The sequence below is a fragment of the Heliconius melpomene genome, chromosome 12, assembly GCF_056956725.1.
Source record: "Heliconius melpomene rosina isolate 202511_hmr_F chromosome 12, ASM5695672v1, whole genome shotgun sequence".
Lineage (NCBI taxonomy): Eukaryota > Metazoa > Arthropoda > Insecta > Lepidoptera > Nymphalidae > Heliconius > Heliconius melpomene.
The window spans coordinates 12,968,126-12,976,066 of NC_140400.1; positions in this window are offsets into that span (position 1 = coordinate 12,968,126).

Genomic DNA, 7,941 nt, shown 5'->3' on the forward strand with positions numbered 1-7,941 from the left:
GATGGTTCGACGCCCGTGGAATTCCCCCCATTACACTTTATGGATTTCTCTTTTGTCCGCACATTAAATTATAACCAGAGGGAAAATGGTACGGATTGAAATTTAATTTAAGATTGCGTTTGATAATGGAACGTTCACAAATAAAGCTATTAAATAAATGGACTTATTAAAAGTTTTAAGTTAGCCAACTTTAACCTAAAGCGTAGGAGGTTTTGAACCGTATTATTTAAGATTGAATTGAAAATAGTAGAATACGTAAAAATAAATAATTTAGGTATCTATATATTAGTATTAGTACGTATATATGTAATATTTTTTTTAACAGCTTCACGCTGTATCCCGCTCACAGCAAAGTAGACAGAGGAAACCTAGTGTTAAGAAAGTTCGTTCCCTACTTTCCACCGAATTTTAGAGGCATATAGTATTTTTTTATGAAAAAAAAAAAGAAAAAATATGAACTTTCAGTTTGTAGGAAGCACTCAGCCATAATTAAATTATAAGTAGACTTTGACAACTTAAATAAATGGACGTAAAATATTGGAATCAACATTTTTTTGATGAACTAACGCAAATTTGTTGAAATTAAATAACATTTTAAATTCATAAAAAGTTTTGTGTTTATGGCAAATAATAAACTAAATTAACTCACAAAGTCCCAACAAAAAACACAGTCGACAGATACGAAATGAATGTAAATAAAACACTTTTACAAAGCTTATTTACAAAAATTTCATTAGAGGCCAGTGGTGAAGAGCTCTAGGGAATAATTTTACAAATTCTGAGTATCTTTTATTACAATTTAATATACACAATATTATCTCGCCTCGTTTTGAGCCCACTTTATAATAAATAGTTAATGGGGAAAAAATGTTACTATAATATAACAGCAATACGACATTATATTGCTATTTGTAATTTATATTCTTAATTTATAAAATACTAGTGGACCCGAACGCGGCTACGCCCGCTTGAACTATGCGAATATTTATTAAATATATTTATGAAATTATTTTCAGTTTTCAATAGAGAGATACGTTAAGCAAGCTCATTTTGGGTGACGTTTTCTAACAACAAACTTTGCAAATCGTTGCTTAGCAACGGTCGCATAGCGACTGTTGTTATTAACATGGCGGAATAAATTGCATGTCAAATGAATAAGTATTTTAATATATTGGTATATATCGAAAATATTACAAATATGAGAAAAAAAAGTATCCTATGTTCATCCCGAGACCCTCAAGTATCTCTATATGAGTATTTTATCACAATTAAATTAGCGGTTTGGCCCTGATTGCGTAAAGGATAGACAGGTAGAGTTACTTTCGAATTTATAATATACGTATGGATAATTATTTTTATAAGGAAGATTAATGGAGTTTTAAAGTCAAAATTATTGCAATAATTGGACTAAAAACAAAAATCATAATTGACTGCTTAATTACAGAAACAACAGGGTTCGTCCTTCAATCAATAACCGCTCGCCGTGATCCCGGACGTGATGGGAAATAATGAAGGCGTGGTAGACGCCAGAGAGCCAGTCCATGTACACTGTACACTGAATGCAAAAGGATTTTATCTTAGACACTCTATCATCTTTCTTTTATCTTTTTTGTATTTTATTACAATATTGTGAATAAGATGATAATTAATTATATTTATTTTTACATTCATATAATGTCTTCCGTTGTTTGTGTCCGTTTTATTTTGAAAAACAAAATTTTATAACATTTACATATCAAAGAAAAATATACTTATGAAAATCAAATTAATATTATTGTAATATATTTCGTAGACAAGTAAATCACTATATATTTTAATATATTAATAATAAATAACATTATAATTGTTAATTTAGAAGCCAGTAGTGGCGCAGGGGCACAAGCGTGTGACTGTAACGCAAGAGATGTGGGTTCCAGCCTCACTCGAGTAAATGAAATATTCATTTCGAGATAGAGCGTGAAGCTGAAAAAACACCAAATAAAAGCCATACTGGCTCTCACTATTACCAATTCATGGCAAAGTAAGCGTTCATCGAACATGTCAAATGTAGCAAGAGATCAAAAACATAGTGAATGCAACAAACGTACGGCATTTCAATGATTTATCAAACGTCGGCCGCGGGCGGAAAGCCGCAGGAATCAATGATTCAATCCACATGTCTGTGCCAGTTCTGCACGTACTCGTATGTTTCTATATGGAATGGAAACCACGTTTACTTTTTAAATTTAATTTTATAGTATGAGTATATCCCATATAATCTTGTTTATTAATCAGCTTGTAAGGAAATTATTTATTTTTATATAAAATTCTGTAAATGTATTAATATACATCCTAAAAACTTCGTAATATAATTATTAGGATGTTTTTTAAAAGATTCTTAATATAAGTTCAGTTCAGTGCTTTAATTTTGGTATTTTGGAGAAAACAAGATTGGAGATCGTGTTCTTAAACTTAGTAGACCTCACGCCGTAGGTAAAAGAATAATATTGTTTTTATTTATTACTCATAGTTATAAGTTCAAATTACTATCTTGAGAATGTTTAAATTCAAACAAGAAACAACCTTTGCTTTAGTTCGACTACATACGAGTAGGATACTTCTAAACAAACTATCGTATAGGGTAGAAAGTTATATAACTAATTCCTTGTGCAATATCAGTTACTTATCTTAACTTTTATTATAATCTCAGATTTTAAAAGAAAATAATTTAATTTACTTATTAATCTTTTAATTTTTGATTTAAATATCCACCATAAGCATAAAATTATTCACATTTTGTATTAATTAACTTTATCACGTTAATATTACATACGAGTATATCAGGCAATCGATTCTGAAGTTAACAACTGCATTGTAATTTCATAATTAAATTCCGTTCGGTATAATAAGCTTCGACACAATGGAGCAACATACGCCACGTTTTAATATAATATTATATAATATCCAATACATTTATATAGGACCAAAGTAGGCAATGAATATTTATATAATTTATTTTAATAAATATATTTAAATTCGATGAAAATACGATAAGAAATGTGCAGTAAAGTGTAAACCGCTGCGTCCGCATTCCCTCGCATTCACACATTAAAAGCTCCAATTTCAGAATCCTCGCCTGTGAAGTTACAATTTTCGCGCTCACTCAACCCTGAGCGAGGGCAGGCGGGCGAGCATTAGCGGGGGAAAAATTAGATTTAACCCCGACACCGACGCGGGAACCTCCCCTCCAAGCAGGGACCACCCTTTAAGTAGTGTCAAACATTTTATGAACAAATGTTCTAAATTCTTTATTTTACATACAGAGAGTTTTATTAAAGTTGACTCAACTATACCATTTTGATGGGAATATAAAATTAAAGTTATATTTTTTTATACTCGTATGTTCCATTTCTATTTCGTTGTGATAATGGCTTTCACGATATTTATTTCTGACGATAAAAATAAACGTACAATGTTAAAGCTATATTTGAAATATATTTTGAAATATTTTAATAATTGAGTTTTTAGTTTTATGAAATTCGTCATGTTAATAATAATTGTTATGCAAAATTTTGACTGACACACATACAAGTGTAATGTAAATTGTAAACCAACATGTATCATTTTTGTATACACTCTCCGAGGGTCACTTATTACATTTGAATCCCTTTGCCGTTTGCAACACAACCCCTACTGTTTATTTTTGGTATATATTTCTTTTCAATCATATTCGAGAAACATATTTAAAAATATATATGAATACTTTTTAAAACAACTTTTTTAATTTAATTTTATAGGTAAAATATTTTACAATAAAATCGACTGGTTGTGGGTTCGATCCCCAGTCGAGAAAATTAAATAATTATTCAAATTTGTATTTTCATTTCTTAGCTCTGGTGTCGCGGCAAAGCACGGCGTTGAGTTCCACCACTCAACACGCAATGCCTCCAGAATTCGGCGGTCTTGGTACTAAATTCACTCTGCCTAGCCTGCTGCGTGCGGGATACAGCGTGAAGTTGTTTTTTTTTTATATATTTTACCAGAAACCGGGAAATATTTTACTTATAATAATTACTATTATTATCGGGCTGTTTTACCGGTCAAGTTATATGCAGCATTCCTGCATTGGAAAAAGAAGTATAAAAGCATAAAATGTGACCTTAAAACGCATAGAAAACTATGAATAGTTTATTCATTAAGATGAATGCACTATGATAACTAAGGACTGAACAGACACAGTGAACTCTGCACAGCATTCGCAAGCAAAGTTACTGAGGATCTGCAGCAAAATTGTAGCTATGACTCTTCAGACAACAAATAAAACAACATCATTTACATAGATGAAGTACATAACCCGTCGGCGTCCTAAAGTGCCATAGCTTCTAATTTTTGTTTTTTTTTTGACGAAACTTGCACGAGATTTTATAAAAGAGAAAGAAATTTCGTTTCATCATGTCTGTACTTAATGTAATCATTGCAATGTATATTTTTTTCTTCTTTGCCAAACTTTTAACTGGATATAAAAATTCTAGCATATATTAAAAAATATGTAATAATGATTATTTTTTAACATGCTATACAAATTAGAAAATGTGTGAAGCAATTTTAAAACGATTATACGATACAAAAATATTTAGCCCGTTAGTGTTAGAAGCACAACGCGACACTGAGTGTTTACGATCCTTTTGTTCTCCAACTAAAAGGGTTAACTTTAAACAGCGCTTAACCCTCTCTGAGTCGGTACTCGGTACTCGGTACGTGCCGGTAATGGGTAACTGTGTAATTCTTTCCGTGAAAAGGTTGACATATTGTTTCTTATTACTTAGCTCGATATTCAATGAATAAATTCGAGGTTTTCTTTAGCGATATTTACAAGTCACCCTTATTTTATTCCATTTCATTGATCTTTTTCGATATTGTTTTTTATTTATATTAATTTATTCCTTGACTCGCATATAAATTGTTATTATTTTATAAAATAATAAATTTATGTAAGAAATTTGACTTAGAATTCGTAATATCCTTTAGTCCTAGGGTAGAGACGGTAGAGCTGTACAGCACAGTCCTGGTCAGAAGGGCTTTATTAATTATTTTTACTTCAGCTCATCACCTTTACAAAACGTAATCATCGTCATCATCACCGTCAAAGACGCTACATTCTAAGGCCGAGAGTGGACCTTGCCCAGGTCCAGAGTGTTTCTCCACAAAATCGAAATGACATTAGGAAAATTTTACACTATAATTTATTGTTATTTAGATTTTATTTACACAATAAATATATAATAATAGCTACCTAAAGCTGGCCGCATCCGCGTATTATATTTTAGCCAAATTATTAAATCTTTACGATATTTGTAGCCCATGTGCTATTCTTGTATATAAACAACATTACTGTAAAGTTTCATCCAAATCCGTTCAGTAATTTTTGCATTAAAGTGAAATAGACATCCATCTTTACAAATTTTTATACTTATAATATTAATAGGATGTCATACTATTACGAATCCCAAATTAAGATATATGTATTCAAATACGTTGTTCTCTTAAAATATAACTGATAAAACATTGTTCACGTAAATTTAATTAACATATATAATGTTTTAAACATTGCCGTCTGTATATTTTAATTATTTTAATCTGTGTTATTGTAACGTTTATGTAAACAGGACACTTAAAACCTTAAAAGTTAATTATACAGCGGGGTATTAGCAAGTTCTCGACTTAAACGAAGTGAAGACTTAGCGTTAGAAGTTAAACAGCCTATCACTTTGTTCAAAGAGGATTTGCCACTCATTTAATTTCACGCTTTGTAAGATGTGGAAGTGGTCATAGAAACTAATACCTACCGATTACTATTAACAATATGGTTCATTGATATTTATTTATTTATTATTTTAAATATAATATTTTTTATTTCTTTCGTATACTTGTTTTTTAGTTCTTTATTTTTTTCTATTAATTATCTGTGTAATATATAACAAAACAAGACTATGAAATTTCAAATTTGTGTAAAATGATCCATATAATAATAATAATAATAATAATATTCTTTATTGTACACCCAAAAATATAACACAAGAAAAGGAAACAAGATCAGAAAGAAATGTACAAGAGGCGGCCTTATCGCTAAAACAGCGATCTCTTCCAGGCAACCTTAAGGCATAGGACGTTAAGCGTAGGAAAGGGTTGGGGGTGTGAATAATAAATTTAATAAAATACATAAAAATAATAAAATATATATATATATTCATATATAAACATATCCATACATATATACATAAATACATACATATACATACATACAAACATACATACATACATACATTCATAGTACACATATATAGCTTACAGTTTAAACAAAATGTAAATAAATAAAAGATAAGAAGCTCAGAAAGTAAGAAAATATTGTTTTAATAAACGTTTAAAAATAGGTAATGATTTTGCCCGTCTAATATTCAAAGGTAAATCATTCCAGAGTCGGGAAGATGTAATTGTAAAAGAATTGCTAAGGAAGGAAGAAGAATGTGAAGGAATTTTCAGTGTTAAGTTATGATTTGAGCGCAAGTGTCGTGAGTGGGATCGCCCCAAAAATTCAAAACGCTCTTTTAGATAAGGTGGGGTCAATGGATCAAACAGTACACAGTAAAGAAGATGTAGAATACGAGTATTCCTGCGAAGTCGGATTGGGAGCCACTTGAGCTTAGTTCGAAACTCTGAGACGTGGTCATACTTTTTTAATCCAAAGATGAACCGAATTGCAAGATTTTGTAGCCGCTCAAGCTTATTAAGTTGCTCTTCTTTTAAGTCAAGGTAACATGAGTCAGCGTAATCAAGAATTGGTATAAGGAGAGACTGTGCTAACGCAATTTTTGTTGGTATAGGCAGAAAATTACGCAATCTTAAAAGATAACCAGTCGAAGCAAACATCTTCCTGCTCACCTCACTAATCTGTGGATCCCAAGACATATTTTGGTCAATAATAATGCCAAGATTTTTAACAGTCTTACTGTACGGTATTGTTTGTCCGTTCAATAGTATAGGAGGTAAAGAGGACGTATTAAATCTAGACATAAGCTTTGGACTACCGATGATTGTTACTTGAGTCTTAATTGAATTTAACTGCAGTCCAAAAGTCTTACTCCAGTTAGATATAGTCAATAAATTGTTATTTAAGAAATTTATCGCCGCAGGTAGTTCAGACACTTTGGAATGGCAATAAATTTGTAGATCATCTGCATATAGGTGGTAGAGAGAAGAGATATGTTGGGAAATATTATTAATAAAAAGTGAAAATAAAAGAGGAGACAACACGCCACCCTGCGGAACGCCAGCATTGACTGAAGACCAGTCCGAGTACGAATCATTCATTCGAATACGTTGACGGCGTCCATGCAGGTAATTGTGAAACCAGTCAATTACGTTAGGAGATATGTTAAAAGAAGCTAAGGTGGCAAGCATAAAGTCAAAATCTACAGTGCCAAAAGCATTGCTAAAATCTAGCAACACTAACACCGTGACCTGTTGTGTATCCATAGCAGTACGGATGTCGTCAGTTATTTTTATGAGTGCTGTAGTCGTACTATGACCAGGACGAAAACCGGATTGCAAAGAATTGAGAAGGTTATGCTTTGAAAGGAAGTATGTGTGTTGACTTTGCACCAGGCGTTCGAGGACTTTGGATAAGAAAGGAAGAATTGAAATTGGACGGTAATCGCTATCGCAAGTGGGATTATTCTTTTTAGGTAAAGGAAGAATTTGAGCTTCTTTCCATGCTGAAGGAAATTCACAGGACTCAAGGGAGAAATTAAGCATGGAAGTCAGGATAGGACAAATGATATCAAGAATAGAGATGATCATATTACGACTCACAGCGTCTGCTCCAACGGCGTCAGAGCTGATAGCCACAATATTCTTCTTAACATCACTTTCCGTAAGTTGACTAAAGAATAAGTTAGGAGCGTT